Source organism: Bos javanicus, chromosome 3 (genome assembly GCF_032452875.1).
Source record: "Bos javanicus breed banteng chromosome 3, ARS-OSU_banteng_1.0, whole genome shotgun sequence".
NCBI classification, from domain to species: Eukaryota; Metazoa; Chordata; class Mammalia; order Artiodactyla; family Bovidae; genus Bos; species Bos javanicus.
Genome location: NC_083870.1, coordinates 6,818,020 through 6,836,836, shown reverse-complemented (window position 1 = coordinate 6,836,836; position 18,817 = coordinate 6,818,020). Strand labels below are relative to the sequence as shown.

Here is an 18,817-nt window from a genome sequence, read left to right as displayed (position 1 = left end):
GCTTCCCTGGTGGCCCAGATGGTAAAGAGTCTGCCTGCAATGCAGGAGACCCAGGTTTGATCCCTGGGTCAGGAAGATCCCATGGAGAAGGAAATGGCAACCCACTCCAGTATTCTTGCCTGGAAAATCCCATGGACAGAGGAACCTGGTGGGCTACAGTCCATGCGGTCGCAGAGAGTCGGACACGACTGAAATGACTGAGCATGCACACTACTTGTTAGCTGGACTCTCATCTTGGTCTCTAAGGACCGAGAAAGGTTAGGTTTGAGCTAGCCAAGTATCCCTGAGGCCTGGAAGAGCAATGAAAAGTCAGAGAGATTCTAAGAGGGGTTTAGACTTACTTCGAAGCTCCTGGGTTCAGCTGGGCTTCTCATGGAGATCAGAATTGTCTTTAATGTATTCACTCACTCAACTGTCTGTGGCTTGTGCTTTGTGCTTAATGAGACCTTCCAAAAATGTTTGAGGAGAGTGTCTGGGACCTACTGCTCAAACATATTGCTGTGTACTCCAGGGCGGGGGTATAACCGGGAGGGCTTCTGAAGAATAGAACCTTGTGTGCAAAAGGTAGTGAGGCAAATATGTAGTAAGTTTTGATCTCAGCACCATCATTTTCTAGGTTTTTTTTTACCTCAAGGCTTTTAACTTCAGTGTTCCTCAATTTCCTCATCTATTTTCCTCATGTGTCTTTATCCCTTTCTTTTAGGTTCAGAGAAGATACTGTGTAGGAACTTTGTAAGCAGGAAAGCACTATGCCTATGGAGATGGTTGGTCCAAATGCCTTTTGAACACTGTTCATAGTAGCAAATCCAGCAAAATTTACTGTGTGCAAGATTGTCTTGGAAGGCCCTACAGAAGCTATACCAACAAAAGGCCTTGCAGGACTGTGATTTCCCAGAGGCATATGAAGTTTAGAGGAGTGGTGAAGTATACAAAGCCTGCTGGGGTTGGTTCTTTAGGATGTACTCTCTTGAGAGCCTGGGGAACAAGTGGACCTAAAGAAGAGAGCAGTGGGAGTTAAAGTTACTCAGGAGTACTGTGGCTGACTCATGTTGATATATGGCAACCAACACATATATAATGTTGGTATAAACCAACACAATATTGTAAAGCAATTATCCTTCAAATAAATAAAAAAAAAATATTACTTAAGAATAGCTAATTATTCCTCAGACAGATGTAGTTCTACTTTTAGAATGTGTACACTAGACAGATTTTTAAAATTGAGATAAAATGTTAAAATAATATCAAAGGAAATTATAAATAGATCCAAATCCTAGTAAAAATCCCAGTAAGTTATTTTGTGACTATCACAAAACTGATTCTAAAATTTATAAGGAGAGGCAAAAGATCCAGAGTAATCAGCACAATATTCAGTTCAGTTTAGTTCAGTCGCTCAGTCGTGTCCAACTCTTTGAGACCCCATGAATCCCAGCACGCCAGGCTTCCCTGTCCATCACCAACTCCCGGAGTTCACTCAGACTCACGTCCATCAAGTTGGTGATGCCATCCAGCCATCTCATCCTCTGTCGTCCCCTTCTCCTCCTGGAGAAGAACAAAGTCAGAGGACTGATGTTACCCGATTTTAAGACTTTACTATGGAGTTACAGTAATTAAGACAGTGTGGTATTGCTGAAAAAAAAGATAAATAGATCAATGGAATAGACTAGAGAGCTTAGAAATAAATCCACGTAAATATAGCCAACTGTTTTTTGACAAAGAAACAAAGGCAGTACAATGGAGAAAGATAGTCTTTTCACCAAATGGTGCTGGAATAATTGAACATGCAAAAGAAAACCCCAAAACCAAAACAAATCTAGACTCACACCTTCTGTCCTTCACAAGAATGAACTAAAAATAGATCATGAACCTAAATATAAAATGAGAAACCAGAAAACTATAACATAACATAGGAGAAAACCTAGGTGACGTTGGGTATGGTGATGACGTTTCAACACCAAAGGTACAATCCTTGAAAGAAAAAATTGATAAAGTGGACTTCATTAGAATGAAAATTTTTTGCTCTGTGAAAGCTAGTATCAAGACAATGAGACTATAAGACATGGATTGGGAGAAAATATTTGCGAAAGACATATCCAATAGAGGACAGTTACCTAAAATGTGTAAGGGACTCTTCAAATTCAACAATAAGAAAATGAGCAAAAGAAAATGAACAGACAGCTCACCAAAGAAGATATACAAATGGCAAAAAGTGTTAGTCACTCAGTCATGTCCAACTCTTTGCAACCTCATGGACTGTAGCCTGCCAGGCTCTTCTGTCCATAGGATTTTCCAGGCAAGAATACTGGAGAGGGTTGCCACTCCTTTCTTCAGGGGATCTTCCCCATCCAGGGACTGAACCCAGGTCTCCAGCATTGTGGGCAGATTCTTTACCACCTGAGCCACCAGGGAAGCCCACAGATCACAGTGAAAGTGATAGTTGCTCAGTCGTGTTGCTGAGTCCAACTATTTGTGACCCCATGCTATATAATCCATTGGATTCTCCAGGCAAGAATACTGGAGTGGGTAGCCGTTCCCTTCTCCAGGGGATTTTCCCAACCCAGGGATCGAACCCACGTCTTCTGCATTGCAGGAGGATTCTTTACCAGCGAAGCCACAGTAGACATGAAACAATGCTTAGCATTGTATGTCATCAGGAAATTTCAGATTAAGACAACAATGAATTATCATATCAACAACGAATTATCATTAACATATCTAACAGTACCTGTTAGAATGGCCGAAATCCAGAGCAGTGATAGCACCCCATACTGGTGCTGAAGAAAGCAGTGATAACTTTTATTCACTGCTGCTGGAAATACAAAATTGCACAGCCACTTTGGCAGTTTTTCACAGAAATCAACATATTCATATGAGTGACCCAGAAATCATGCTCCTTGGTATTTACCCAAACAAATTGAGAACTTATGTTTACACAGAAATCTAAATACGGATGATTATGGCAACTTTACTCATAACTTCAAAACATGGAAGAGAGCAGGTCATGGAGAAATGGTGTAAGCACTGAGACTGCTATCAGAAGCGCTGGGTTCAGATCCTGCTTCTTTTAGATGTGAAAATTGAAGGCAGTAAAGTCTTCATGAGCACAAATGTGGAGTAATATGTAAGCTGACATCTGAATACTTTGTGTGAGTGTGAAGTGAAAGTCGTTCAGTCATGTCTGACTCTTTGCAACCCCATGGACTGTATGGTCCATGAAATTCTCTAGGCCAGAATACTGGAATGGGTATTGGGTATATAATGCACACAGGGCTGTTTTCCTATAAGTGATAAATAGAAAATGGTTATTCCCAGAGGGTGATGATTGTCATTCTAGGTTTCAGGGTACAGTTTCAGATTTGGTTTCTCTTGGTTTGACCATGTGCAGAGCTGATGTCTTCCTCATCATGCTTCTTTCCTCACTGGTGTGTTCATACCTCTGATAATAGAAGTGCTTTCCTTTTACTTTTCCCTAAAAATTCTCATTTGATTAGTTAGTGGTATGTGAAGAGTAAATTAACTGTTACTTAATATTATGTTTGGAGGTGAAGAGTTTTCTAAGCATTTTGGTCAGCCATTCATTACCAAAGAGATGTCAAACTTGAATGTCAAGCTAAGATGTAAATTCTAGACTTATGGGGATACCTCAGCGGAGTGTGAAAAGTTACTTTCTTATCCTTTTGCTGTGTTTTTGGTGACAGACTTGGCTTTGCAGGATAAAAGATGACTGATGCTCTTCCCATTGTTTCCCTTTCACAACTCCCTGATGTTTACTCACCTCTTTCATTTTTATGACTTAGGGTGCTAACTTCTTCCCCCTCCTAGATCCACAGGAGCCCCATGCCCTCTGGAAAAAGGGGGCTGTCCTGTGCCTTTTGCTTAGCTGGAGGAAGGACCACCTCTGGGCTCCCAGGTGCTCCCCATTTTCATTTTCCAGTTGACAAGTAGTTGCCAGCATTTACAAAACATGTTTTGTCAAAGATCTCAGGATGGCTACTTTATCCTATATACATATGTAAACTTCAATAACTCTGCATTTCCTGGTGATCCTACATCCAGTTCCTTCTTGCCTTGGGCAGAAGTAATATAGGAGAGAAAAAAAAAAAAAGGAACATTGCTTTAAATAGGGCATAAGTTCTAATTTCTAGCCCTAATTTACTAAGTAGTATGGATATTGAAAGGAATTTCAGATTTTTTAGATCTAAGTCTTTATTTGAGTTGGGTAGGTTAGGGCAAAGAGAAGGCTGGTGAAGAAGTTCTTGGGCAGTACATAGGAAGAAAGAGTTCAACACAAAAAAAGACTCCATCTTTGTTATCTGCAGACTATGCAACAAATGAGCCCTGGTTTCAAGTGAAATGATGGAAGTGAGGACCCTGGATTCACTTACAATGTTGCTTTACATGAAGATGTTTAAGGCACTAGCAGGGGCATCTCCAAAGTCTTCAGAAATAAATAGAAATTTGGTTTCCAAAAAAGTATTGAAACAATCATCATGAAAAAATCGGAACTTTACTGAATGTTCTTATACTTTGTGTTACATTGAGTATTATTTTTTATAACGGAGTACTTGGTGAGGTGGGAGTAGGGAAGGTGTTATATTTTCAGTGCTTGGGTCTCCTAAACGTCTGAATCCAGCCCTTTGTAAGAACAGAAGCTATTGTCAGCCACAGTTCAGTTCAGTTCAGTCGCTCAGTCTTGCCTGACTCTTTGTGACCCCATGAATCACAGCACACCAGGCCTCCCTGTCCATCACCAACTCCTGGAGTTCACTCAGATTCACATCCATCGAGTCAGTGATGCCATCCAGCCATCTCATCCTCTGTCGTCCCCTTCTCCTCCTGCCCCCAATCCCTCCCAGCATCAGAGTCTTTTCCAATAAGTCAACTCTTCGCGTGAGGTGGCCAAAGTACTGGAGTTTCAGCTTTAGCATCGTTCCCTCCAAAGAAATCCCAGGGCTGATCTCCTTCAGAATGGACTGGTTGAATCTCCTTGCAGTCCAAGGGACTCTCAAGAGTCTTCTCCAACACCACAGTTCAAAAGCATCAATTCTTCGGTGCTCAGCTTTCTTCACAGTCCAACTCTCACATCCATACATGACCACTGGGAAAACCATAGCCTTGACTAGACGGACCTTTGTTGGCAAAGTAATGTCTCTGCTTTTGAATATGCTATCTTGGTTGGTCATAACTTTCCTTCCAAGGAGTAAGCATCTTTTAATTTCATGGCTGTGGTCACCATCTGCAGTGATTTTGGAGCCCCAAAAATAAAGTCTGACACTGTTTCCACTGTTTCCCCATCTATTTCCCATGAAGTGATGGGACCAGATCCCATGATCTTTGTTTTCGGAATGTTGATTGAGCTTTAAGCCAAGTTTTTCACTCTCCACTTCACTTTCATCAAGAAGATTTTTAGTTCCTCTTCACTTTCTGCCATAAGGGTGGTGTCATCTGCATATCTGAGGTTATTGATATTTCTCCCAGCAATCTTGATTCCAGCTTGTGTTTCTTCCAGCCCAGCGTTTCTCATGATGTACTCTGCATGTAAGTTAAATAAGCAGGGTGACAATATACAGCCTTGACTTACTCCTTTTCCTATTTGGAACCAGTCTCTTGTTCCATGTCCAGTTCTAACTGTTGCTTCCTGACCTGCATACAAATTTCTCAAGAGGCAGATCAGGTGGTCTGGTATTCCCATCTCTTTCAGAATTTTCCACAGTTTATTGTGATCCACACAGTCAAAGGCTTTGGCATAGTCAATAAAGCAGAAAGAGATGTTTTTCTGGAACTCTCTTGCTTTTTCGATGATCCAGCAGATGTTGGCAATTTGATCTCTGGTTCCTCTGCCTTTCTAAAACCAGCTTGAACATCAGGAAGTTCACGGTTCACGTATTGCTGAAGCCTGGCTTGGAGAATTTTGAGCTTTACTTTACTAGCGTGTGAGATGAGTGCAATTGTGTGGTAGTTTGAGCATTCTTTGGCATTGCCTTTCTTTGGGATTGGAATGAAAATTGACCTTTTCCAGTCCTGTGGCCACTGCTGAGTTTTCCAAATTTGCTGGCATATTGAGTGCAGCACTTTCACAGCATCATCTTTTAGGATTTGAAAGAGCTCAACTGGAATTCCATCACCTCCACTAGCTTTGTTCGTAGTGATGCTTCCTAAGGCCCACTTGACTTCACATTCCAGGATGTCTGGCTCTAGGTCAGTGATCACACCAAACTTGCTCCCAAATCTATTGGGCCACCATTCCTCGGAGCTCCTAGGAGAAGTACTCTGATGCTCTTCATAAATATCTCCAAATCCATCCTTACAATGAGAGAATTATTATATTGGGTTGGTCAAAAAGTTCATTCAGGATTTTTCTGTAAGATGTTACAGAAAACCCAAAATATTGCCCAACCCAATAGTTACCACTGCATGATTCAATAATACATATTGGGGGAAAATAATCCACTCATTGATCATGGGGTGTTAAATATACTTTCTAGCAGATAAATTAAGATTAGGTGAGAGTGGTGACAAAGCAATGGGATATCTAGATTCATGTGGTTTCCTTTAATTAGAATTTAATAATCCCCACCCTCACCACTAACCACACTTCTTAAGGCCAGGTAAATGGTCTTAAGTGTAAGGTAAATGGTATCCACATTCAAAGAAGTACTATCCTCCCCCTCCCCTCCCCACACCATAGTAGCTTTGCTGATGCTGATATAGGAGCCACTGGGAAGGTAATGAGACCACTGCTGAAGATGTAGGAACCAGCCATCCTGCAGGGATGCTTTTAGTCATGGGTTTCTTTTTTTCCTCTTTTTAAAAGTTAATTTATTTTAATTGGAGGATAATTACAATATTGGGATGGGTTTTTGCATTACACCAACATGAATCAGTTGCAGGCATACATGTGTCCCCGCCATCCTGAACCACCCTCCCACGTCCCTCCCCACCCTATCCCTCTGGGTTGTCAGAGCACTGGCTTTGGGTGCCCTGCTTCATGCATTACACTGGTCATCTATTTCACGTATGGCGATGTACATATTTCAAAGCTATTCTCTCAAATCATTCCACCCTCACCTTCTCCGACTGAGTCCAAAAGTCTGTTCTTTACATCTGTGTCTCCTTTACTGCCCTGCATGTAGGATCGTTGGTACCATCTTTCTAAATTTCATATATATACATTAATATACAGTATTTGTCTTTCTCTTTCTGACTTATTTTGCTCTGTATAATAGGCTCCAGGTTCATCTGCCTCATCAGAATGGACTCAAATGAATTCCTTTTCATAGCTGAGTAATATTCCATTGTGTATACATACCACAACTTCCTTATCCATTCACCTGCTGATGGCCATCTAAGTTGCTTCCATGTCCTAGGTATTGAAAACAATGCTTCAGTGAATGCTGGGGTACATGTGTCTCTTTCAATTTTGGTTTCCCCGGTGTGTATGCCCAGCAGTGGGGTTGCTGGGAAGGAGCACATCCTCTGCTGCTTCCTTTGGTGGAAAGGCAGGGGCACAGAACAGACTCAGCAGTCTAAAAAATTTCCCTCAGGATTATCTAAGTACTCACACCTGAACAACCTGTGCACCTATTTTATAGAGAATTTTTTTCAGCTTCTCAGGATGATCAATTATTTGGACACAGCTGCTGCTGCTACTAAGTCGCTTCAGTTGTGTCTGACTCTGTGTGACCCCATAGACTGCAGCCCACCAGGCTCCCTGGTCCCTGGGGTTCTCTAGGCAAGAGCACTGGAGTGGGTTGCCATTTCCTTCTCCGATGTAGGAAAGTGAAAAGTGAAAGTGAAGTTGCTCAGTTGTGCCTGACTCTTTGAGACCCCATAGACTGCAGCCCACCAGATGCCTCCGTCTGTGGGAGGAGTTTTTCTGCAACTATAAAGCTGAAGCAAAGTTTTAAGTGAAGTCAAATATAGCTATAAACTCAATAAAATAATTAAACGTTATTTTAATGCGTGAGATGATGTGGTTTGTTGAAACTAACCGCTAGTGTGGGGTTTAAATGGAGAGGGCAATGGCACCCCACTTCAGTACTCTTGCTTGGCAAATCCCATGGATGGAGGACCCCGGTAGGCTTCAGTCCATAGGGTCGCTAAGAGTCGGATACAACTGAGCGACTTCACTTTTCACTTTCGTGCATTGGAGAAGGCAATGGCAACCCACTCCAATGTTCTTGCCTAGAGAATCCCAGGGACCAGGGAGCCTGGTGGGTTGCCGTCTCTGGGGTTGCACAGAGTCAGACACAACTGAAGCGACTTAGCAGCAGCAGCAGCAGCAGTGGGGTTTAAAGATAGAGTGGACACATGTAGCCTCAGGGCCTGGTCTATGTTTAATTTGGGACTGTTGTTTAAATGTAATTAATACTCATGCAGAAAATGCTTATTAGAGTGTATTAAACATATTGTTATTAATAGCCTCAAGGGTTTATGCATTTGGGAAAATCAGACCTCATATTTACTTAACCAAGTCTCTGCCGGTAGGCTGTGTTCCAATGTTAATTTTAACTTGGTATCATTAGATATTTGTTAAAGTGTCTATTCTCTTGAAGATAGGGTTAGCATGGGGATGATAAATTGCTATCTAATCTGACTATTACTAGAATCAGTGACAGAACCATTGTGCTTTTTGTGTCTGTGCTTCAGATTTCTGCTTATAAACTTGTAGGCACTGGTATGTAGAGTCAGAGTTCATGTCACACATCTGCTCATTGCGGAACACGGCGCTGACCGCAATGGCTGAGCAGATTCAACTACCCTGTGCCACCCGGCGACTCAATTCTCCCACAATTTCCTCAGTTTCTAGATTGACTCTTGGCTTGAGCTGGCTTTCATCTGGCATTTGGACAATCATAAACCCAGATGAAAAGGCAGGCCCTGAAATCACTTTGTTACCACTAGCATGAAAAGTTCCAAATTATAGAATCGAAGATATAAAATTTTAAAAATTCTACAAATGTCATGGTCTGAAAGAATATATTTGTACTTGGAGAGACTCTACTCTAAATTCAAACTACATTTTTTTTTTCCAGGAAAGCCTTTCTGATGTCCTCTTTAAATTTTACTAATAATCAAAAACATTATGACAACTTAGCCATGAGTGCTTATTTTATGTCAAGATTTATATTAAGCACTTTATATACATTATCTCATCGAAACCTTATAATTGTGTGAAGTGGGTATCTTTCCTATGTTATACATGAGAACACAAGACACTAAGAGAGGCTCACTCACATAGCAAATACTAATAAGTAGCAGAATAAGAATTGGAGCCTAGGTCTTTCCCACTGAAGCACCTCACTTTTTACCACTACTTGGTTACTCTTCTTGAACCTGTGAATCTCACTTTTTTTTTGCAAGTAGGCATCCCTGTTTTATAGTTGTCTCCTGATATCCTTGTCTTTTCTGTTGAGCCAGTGAGTCTCAAACTTCAGTATGGATAAGAATCATCTGCAGTGCTTCTTAAAAATACAGAGCCCAGGCTCCACTCAAAACTTGAAATACATGCATGCTAAGTCCCTTCAGTTGTGTCTGACTCTCTGTGACTCTATGGACTATGTAGCCCGCCGGACTCCTCTGTCCATGGGATTCTCCAGGCAAGAATACTGGAGTGGGTTGCCATGCCCGCCTCCAGGGGATCTTCCTGACCCAGGGATTGAAGCTGCGTCTCCTGCATTGCAGGCAGATTCTTTACCACTGAGCCACTGGGGAAGCCCTTAAAACTTGATAGATGAAACATTTTCTGCATAGTGTCCAGGGAACCTGTGTTTTTAGCAGCCTCCCTCAGGTGACTGATTCTGTTGCAGGCGTTCCTTTGCCTCCATTTAGAGTAAAACCGCATTTGACTGTGGGTGCTTCGTGGCCCATGATTGTTTTTTATCCATCCTTCTATCTCAAGGACTCACTAAATTCAAAGAATGAAAGAAAGAAGGAACAATTGTCAATAGAGAATATGTTCTTGGAAAGAACATTCTTTTGGCCAGACCCTTGGAAAATTTAGAGATACATGTTTAAATATCACTTAATGTACTCAGTCTAGACTCTCTCCTGGAGGCCAACACGGCAAGCAGCCTATGAGAAGGGGCAGAAAGCATAGCTCTGTCTATAAAAAAAAGAATGAAAAATTGCCAGGTGCTCCATGATGAGATAGAATCAATCTTCTTCCCCTTTCCTAAAACTAAGATCAATAGAAAAGTGTAAATGACTTTGAGGCCCAGAAAGGGGCTCATTTTCCTACAGTGTTTGTAGGCATTTTCCAAGAGTTCTGCTTAACTCGTGGTTCTGAGGTCTACATGGATTTATTCCTTTATTAAGCAAAAAAAAAATTTTTTTGTTGAGTACTTACTAAGTGACTTGAATGTCATAAGGCACAGTCTTTTCTCTTCCTGAGTTTATTATCAGTTAGAAAATTCAGGAAACAGTAAAGGAAATGTGGGGCTAGTTGCTCAGTGTCTGCAAACGCTAAAACGCAGGGAAGGGGTTGTATTGTCAGGGGACTGGAGCTGGATGCTAGAAGTGGTGTAAGAATTGGATGGAATTAGACAGACAGGAAGCAAAGAACAGGAAAAGCAGAGGCTTGGCCGTCAGAGTGCTTAGGATCAGCCGGCTTGGAACAGTGAGGATGTAAGCCTGGGGTGGTGGGAAATTTGTACTGGGGAGCATGGAGAAAAGAGCCTTGCATAGCTGTGTTTTATTACATTAAGGGGAGTTGCGGAATTTTGAACATTTTCCTTTATCTTATAGCAAGTGCAGTGTTGTTTAAGATTAATGTGACTGCAGCATGTCAGGGAAATCGCAGGGGAGGAGTTAAGCCAGGGAGAGTTATCCAAAGGCTCTTCTCAGTCCTCCAGATGTGAAGCGACCAGGTTTGGACCAAGATGGCAGAAGGAGCCAGGACAAGGTAGGGCTGCCGTGGGTGTAACCTGAAGGACACCAGTGAGACGGTATTGCTACTAATGGTGGGGTAGAAGCAGGGTGAAGCTCCCACACTAACTGCTGTGGAGTGTGTGAGAACCTAGAGACCCATCTTCCCACAAGAACTTTAGGCTGGAGAAAAGTGCCTTAAGCTTCTAGCCAGGATCCTGAGTCCAAGTTTTTCAAATGCCCTTTGATGCCAGCAGAGCAGATGGCCCTGGAGGAGGCTGGGCTCGTGGTTGCTTCCTTTTCCTTCTCTGTCTCTCATCCCTCCCCAGCTGGGTTCCCACCGGGAGAACCTCTCAGGACGGGCACTTCTGTCGGGACCTAACAAAGGAAATCTGGCTCATTGGACAAACGTGGTACTTCCCAAAGTCCAATCCTTGGAAACTTGTGGGTTTTTAAATAGAAAACAATAGGGGAGGGCAAGGGCCAGAGTTCTGCGGCTTAATAAGTTTGGGAAACTATTCTTAGAGAGTTAAGCTGGTTTGTTTACTGCAAGGACTTCCCAAGGTCTATAATATGGAAATGAGCATTTTGACCTTCTGAGAGAAATGTAGCGTATAAACACTCAATGAGCGTTTGGATCATGGAGCTCTTTCTTTTTTTCAAGAAGCATCTTGAGGGGAAACAGCTACATAGGACATATTTCAGGAGATTGGAGACAAGAAAGTTTGTCTTAAAAATAAGTCTCTTGAGACTTCTCTGGTGGTTCAGTGGCTAAGACTATGCCCCCAAAGCTGGGGGCCTGGGTTTGATCCTTGGCCGGGGAGCTAGATCCCACATGATGCAACTAAGGGTCCTTGTGCCTCAATTAGGATCCGGTGCAAGCCAAAGAAATAAAGGAATGTTTAAAAAATAGAGGGATGGTATGGGGAGGGAGGAGGGAGGAGGGTTCAGGATGGGGAGCACATGTATACCTGTGATGGATTCATTTTGATATTTGGCAAAACTAATACAATTATGTAAAGTTTAAAAATAAAATTAAAAAAAATACATATGTCATAAAAAAAAATAAGTCTCTTGCACTTAAGGTTAGTAGTGTAGTGGAAAGAAAAAAAGAGTTTGGAATTTTAGTCAGGGGTCTACTACTGACTGATCATCTGGTATTGAACTACTTTGGGTCTGTTTGCACAGAGGTTATACTAATACTAGATGAATCCTTCAGTTCTTACAACTCCAAAGTCTGTGGTCGTGTGCATATGCAGAGGAGGAAAATAATCTGGTTTTTCTACGCTGTAATAATGCTGGTGGCAGAGACAGTGGTGGGATGGTGGCAGCAGGATGAGTGAGAGGTGGTTTGAGCCCTGCGCTGATTATGTGGTTGGGCACCATCGCAGAGTGGGCAGGCGGAGCAGAGGTGAACGAAGCTTCTGGTTTGCTCCCAGGCTTCTCGGAATCCAAGCATGTCAGGTGGGGCACACACACTTATCCAATGGCTAAGGTGAGGTTAATTCCTGCTGCTGCTGCTAAGTCGCTTCAGTCGTGTCCGACTCTGTGTGACCCCATAGACTGCAGCCCACCAGGCTCCCCCGTCCCTGGGATTCTCCAGGCGAGAACACTGGAGTGGGTTGCCATTTCCTTCTCCAATGCATGAAACTGAAAAGTGAAAGTGAAGTCGCTCTGTCGTGTCTGACCCTCAGCGATCACATGGACTTCAGCCTTCCAGGCTCCTCTGTCCATGGGATTTTCTAGGCAAGAGTACTGGAGTGGGGTGCCATTGCCTTCTCTGGGTTAATTCCTAACAGTCACTTAATCTATCTTGTCTCAGTTTTGCTGATAAGCAGCTGTGAGGCTTTGGGTAAATCAGTTAACCATCTGGGCCTGAGTTTTCTTCATCTGTGAACTTAGGAAGCTGGGTTAGATCAGGGAGTCCTGACGTCTTGTGAAGAGGAACTGTTGGTCAAGTCGTCTTGGCTCTTACCTGGAGCGTGGTAGGGAAAGCAGAGACCTTCTTCCATTACTTAGTGCAGATGAGCCCCAGGGCTCTGTCTTCAGTTTTCTTCTCTTCCTTCTTCCCAGATCATTTCATCTGCCTCAGACTTCAGTTATTGCCTTTATGTACTTGATGTTCAAATATGAATCTATAACATCAAACTCTCTCATTTGTTTATTTAAACTGAGGTATAGATGATGCACAATATTGTATAAGTTACAGGTATACAATAGTCATTCACAGTCTTTAAATATTATGGTCCATTTATAGTTATTATAAAAATATTGGCAATATTTCCCACATTATACAATATATCCCTGTAGCTTATTTTATGTTATTATTTAGTTGCTCAGCCATTTCCAATCCTTTTGAAACCCCATGGACTGTAGCTTACCAGGCTCCTCCATCCATGGGATTTCCCAGCAAGAATACTGGAGTGGGTTGCCATTTCCTTCTCCAGTGTATCTTCCTGACCCAGGGATCAAACTCTTGTTTCCTGCATCGGCAGGTGAGTTCTTTACCCCTAAGCCATCCGGGAGGCCCAGCTTATTTTGTACCTAATAATTTGTACCTTTTAATCCCCTACCCCTATGTGGTCTGTCCCTCTCCCCACTGGTAACCACTAGTTTGATCTCTGTGTCTGTGAGTCTGCTTTTTTCTTATGTTCACTGGTTTTACTTTTTAGATTTCCCATATAAGTGATACCTGGCAGTATTTGTCCTTCTCTGTCTGACATTTCACTTAATGCTCTCTAAGTACGTTCATGTTGCTGCAATTGGCAATTTTTTTTTTTTTTAATGACTGAACCCATAGTGTTAGTATTCCATTCTTGTTGTTGCTCAACTCTTTGCCACCCCATGGACTGCAGCACACCAGGCTTCTCTGTCCTTCACTATCTCCTGGAGTTTGCTCAGATTCATGTCTGTTGAGTTGGTGACGCTATCTACTACATCATTATATATATATATATATATATATATATATTTATATATATATTCTTTATCCATTCATCTGTTGATGGAATCAAACTCTTGAATTCTGGACCCAGATTTCTACTCCTCTGCTTGAGGTATTTGCCTGTTTCCATGGAAAGGCAATCAAATTCTTTATGTTCAAACCGAAACTCACAATTATCCCTTTTAAACCAATTCCTCTCCCAGTTTTCCCAGGTTCCATTACTTGTAGTGATGTGCTCTTGGTCACCTGCAGACTGGACATGCAGGCTTCCTTGGCTCCTTCCTTCTTTCCTGCTGTAACTAGTTGCTAACTGATGCTCAGTCCTCTTACTGTAATTATTAGCATAGCTCCATATTATTTCTTTCCCCTTCCTGATGTCATTGTTCTAGGTCAGGCTCCCATCAGCCACTCTGCTCCCCTTCCCCTATAAAGCACCCCACATGCCAGGTTAAGCCGCATAGAGCCTCCCTCACCCTGCCATCCCACTCTTCCAAGCTTTTCCTGGGTCACACATGCTCACCTCTTGTTAGCATCTATAGCCTCAGCCATCTTCCAGCTCTAGCTTTGATTATTGTGCTGTTCCTGTCCTCCAGCCACATAACTTGCATTTTCAAATTGTTCCTTTTTCTTAGGCTTTTTACTTTTTTTTTGACAAAATTCTAGTTATATTTCAAGAGTCAGCTCAAATGATGCCTCCTTCCTCCTTCAAGTCTTCCCTGAACACTCCACTGGCTTGATTTCTCCTTCTTTTAGCATCTTATTCTTTTCTATCTTATTATCTCACTAACACAAATATATATATAGTTATATATGTATCAGATCTTATAATGTCCACTGTATCTTCTTCATCAAGGCCAAGGAACATGTTTTCTTCATCTATAACACTTGAAGTCCCTGGTATATACTAGGAGCTAGAAATACTATTGGCTAAGTTGATATCAAATTATTAATCAATTTGAAAAATAATAATCTATAAATGGAAACAATCAATTAATTTTAGTAATTGATCTAATCAAATGCTAATAAAATAAGGTAAATAATCTTACCTTAAAATAAGGTAAATAATCCAAAACTAATAAAATATTGGTTTTGGTATCCTGCTATTCTCCTTTGCATGTAGCTGAGGGATGATTTTCTGAAGAATTTTAATTTTACGTTTTTACAATACTGGGTTAGTAAACTCCTTAGCTTACAGTTAAGGATAGTTTGTCTCTTTTGTAAGACCATTTCCGTGAAGCTGTGGGTCTTGCTATGTCATGACGGGGCTGATTTCCTTTCTAACAGGAGCATCATGTGATGTGGTTAAAAACTTGAGCTTTGGAGTAGGGCAAACCTGGTTTTGAGTTACAATCCTGACCTTGTTAGCTGTGTTACCTTGGGGAATTTACCTAACGTCTTCAAACCTTAGTCTCACATCTATTAGCTAAGCTAAGTCACTTTAGTCATGTCCGACTCTGTGCGACCCCACAGATGGCAGCCCACCAGGCTACCCCGTCCCTAGGATTCTCCAGGCAAGAACACTGGAGTGGGTTGCCGTTTCCTTCTCCAAGGCACGAAAGTGAAAAGTGAAAGTGAAAGTGAACTTGCTCAGTCATGTCCGACTCCTAGCGACCCCATGGACTGCAGCCCACCAGACTCCTCCGCCCATGGGATTCTCCAGGCAAGAGTACTGGAGTGGGGTGCCATTGCCTTCTCCATCACATCTATAAATGAAGGTTATAATATATCTGTCTGTAATTATCATAAGTGCTGGTTCTACTCCTAGGAATTGTTCAAAAGCAAATCTCTGCTCATCTTCACTGGAGGAGCACCCCTCAACCTGGGAGGTTTTCTCTAGGTTCTATGGGTCTAAAAACCACACTGGCCTATAGAATTTCAGAGGCAGACTGGAAACTTGAGGCAGAAATGCTGGGAATGTTGGTGCCTGTTTTCCTGGCCTAGTGAAAAGGAAAGCAGACCTGTGTCTCTCATTCTGAATCAGATGACAAACATCTCACAAGAGGAGAAAAAGAACAATCTCCATCATCTTCTCTTGCCCTAGTGTCTAATAGCTCCAGACTTCCTAAAGGACAGGATGACTGAGGTCCCTGGAAAAGCCAGGACATAAGACATAACATCTTCAGTTCAGGACGTAAGATGCATCTTACATATTATTTCTGTTAATAGAACAATAAAGGGAGAAGGTGAGCAGTTCCTGAGCCCTGAGCACCTTCTGTGTCAGGCACATCTAATGGAGAATTACAATTCTTCTTTACGACTTCTTGAGACAGGTGTCATTATCTCCATTTTACAAGTAAGTAGAAGCTAAGTAACTCCCAAGATTCACAGCTAGTGAATATGAAAGTGAGGAAATGAACCCGGGTAGTCTTCATACTGGAGAAGGCAATGGCACCCCACTCCAGTACTCTTGCCCGTAAAATCCCATGGATGGAGGAGCCGGGAAGGCTGCAGTCCATGGGGTCGCTGAGGGTTGGACACGACTGAACGACTTCACTTTCACTTTTCACTTTCATGGACTGGAGAAGGAAATGGCAACCCACTCCAGTGTTCTTGCCTGGAGAATCCCAGGGACGGGGGAGCATGGTGGGCTGCCGTCTATGGGATCACGGGGTCGGACACGACTGAAGCGACTTAGCAGCAGCAGCAGCCTTCATACATTTTAGCCTTTGAATCCATCAATGTAATTAGACCAAATTAGCCATGTGAGGTGAGGGCTTCCTTTAGGTGATGCATTTTCTGTGTCAGGAAAATTGTGGTCTAACAGGGTTAGCCTTTGCCACCTTAGTACCACAGGGAACTAGTTTTCAGGAATACTGTTCAGGGGACTTCCCTGGAGGTCCAGTGGTTGAGACTCTGTGCTTCCACTTCAAGGGGCTTAGGTTTGATTTCTGGTCAGGAAACTAAGATCTCACATGCTGCATGGGGTGGCCAAATAAAATAAAATACTTGGGGACACTTGGCGCTTCCCCCATGATGACCTAACACTGATAATAGTGAGTATGCTTTGAAAGGTTGATGTTTGTCAACATTCCTGTACAGGTAGGTGCAGAGATATTAGTACAAGCTTCTTCTGAAATAGTGAGATAAACCCCAGCTAGAAAAGGACAGTAATAGAGCAAGAGTTTGAATATTTTCTCAAATTTTGAAGGCTTCAGCTGCATGGCTTTCTGGGGAACTAGTTGCCAGAGGAAAGCTGTACTAACATATGTGACATGCATTCTTGATCTGTGTGGCCACTTTATTCCCTTTAAGTTCTAGATCTTTCAGTGAATAAGCTGTCAACTTCTGGTAGCTGTTCATCAACTTGGACACTGCAGCACTGATGTAGTTATATATGGTTATATCCATTCAGTGGGAAACAACAGATCTTTAGAAAGGAATGACATAACCACATATGCTGAAATGCAACGACCCCCACCATGTAAACAGAAAGCCCAAAGTGAAATGTACAGGGTACTAAAACTTGATTTTTTAAATTAAAAACCCTGTACATCCATATAGTTTTACATACATGTAGGATGATTCTAGAAAATTACTCAGTCAACTGATACCTAGCTGTACCTGAAGAAGGGGACTGATAGTCTGAGGTGGAATATGGAGCAGTTATTCCAGGGTCTTCTGGGGGTCCCTGCAAGTTTGTGAGACCATTTTAGGGGATCCACAAGATAAAAACTACTCTCAAAGTAACATTAGGATTTGCTTTTTTTTTTTCACTTTCATTCTCCCACAAGTATATAGTGGGGTTTTCCAGAGGTTAAATGACTTGCGTTATTATTGTAACAAATTGAATCTAGAAGCAGATAATAGGACCTATTTGATTAAGTCATATATCAAAAAGATTTTTACAAATATTAAGCAGTGTCAGTCTTCTAAGTATTTTTTGAAAAATTTTTATAAAAAATTATTATATGTGTTAACATACAATTATATTTTAATGAAATAAGTAATAAATTTAAAATTCACAGTTTTTAATTTCTAAATTGATAAATATCAATTGTGTAACCCCTATAAACAAAATCTCTGAGGATCTGTCAAATTCCTTCAGAGCGTGGGGCTGCTGGGAGGCTTCTGTTTAATAGTGGTGGACAGAAATGTCAAGCACGAAAGAAAATGTGAATGAAGAAAAAGTTTGTAACAAAGCATTGCTTTCCCTTTTCTCCCCCTTCCTAAAAGGAGATTCACAACTGGTCCGGGGTTCAATGCTCTAGAAGGTTCTAAGGCTGTGACTTGAAGCCAAGAAGCTGAAATAATTGAAAAGAAGCAGAGGCCAGCAATTCCTGAGGATCCTGTCCCTCGGAGAATGCTCTGCACCCATTGATGTAAGTAGGGCTGGTCACTGAAGCTGTGTTGCCACAGGAGATTGGGGCTGACAGTGTGGCTCCCCTGAGCCCCTCACTTACCCTGGTCGGTGTCATGGAGAAAGGTGAACCTTGGATTCTGTCTTTGGTGTTGTTGTTGTTCAGTTGCTAAGTTGTGTCTGACTCTTTTGCAACTCCATGGACTGTAGCCCACTGGACGCCTCTGTTCATGGGGTTTTCCAGGCAAGAATGCTGGAATGGGTTGCCATTTCCTTCTCCAGGAGATCTTCCTGGACCAGGGATGAACCCACACTTCCTACACTGGCAGGTGAATTCTTTACCACAGAGCCACCTGGGAAGCCCTGTCTCCTGGAGATGATAGCAAATGAAAAGGTCATGGGTTTGATCATATAGGGAACTTGGTGTTGAATGTCCATGTCTTCTTCGCACTTCAAGGATCTGGTTGTGGCCAACCCAGAGTAAATGTTCATCCTGGGGTGTCCTGGACCCCCAGCTCTGAGTGACCCAGGATCTCTAGGTCTCCCCTGTTTTTACAGGACCCACTGGAATCTCTGGGTTTCCTGGATCAATCTAGGCCTCTTTTAATAGTACAATTCCATTTAGAAAAAATTTAAATTAATTTCCTGCTTCCAGCAATAATTTGAGGTGGTTTAGAAAAAAAAAAAAAAAAAGACTTAATAGAACTACT

General features: G+C 42.1%; 1 protein-coding gene across 2 annotated transcripts in view; it reads left to right on the top strand.

Annotated features, from left to right (window-relative positions):
- The window catches only part of DDR2 (discoidin domain receptor tyrosine kinase 2), a 183,035-nt gene that overhangs the window by 7,822 nt on the left and 156,396 nt on the right, over window positions 1-18,817 (top strand). For both annotated transcript variants that reach the window (XM_061400069.1, XM_061400077.1), the window contains exon 2: window positions 17,984-18,129. The gene's annotated coding sequence lies outside the window, so the exon portion shown is untranslated. The remainder of the gene's footprint in view (window positions 1-17,983; window positions 18,130-18,817) is intronic.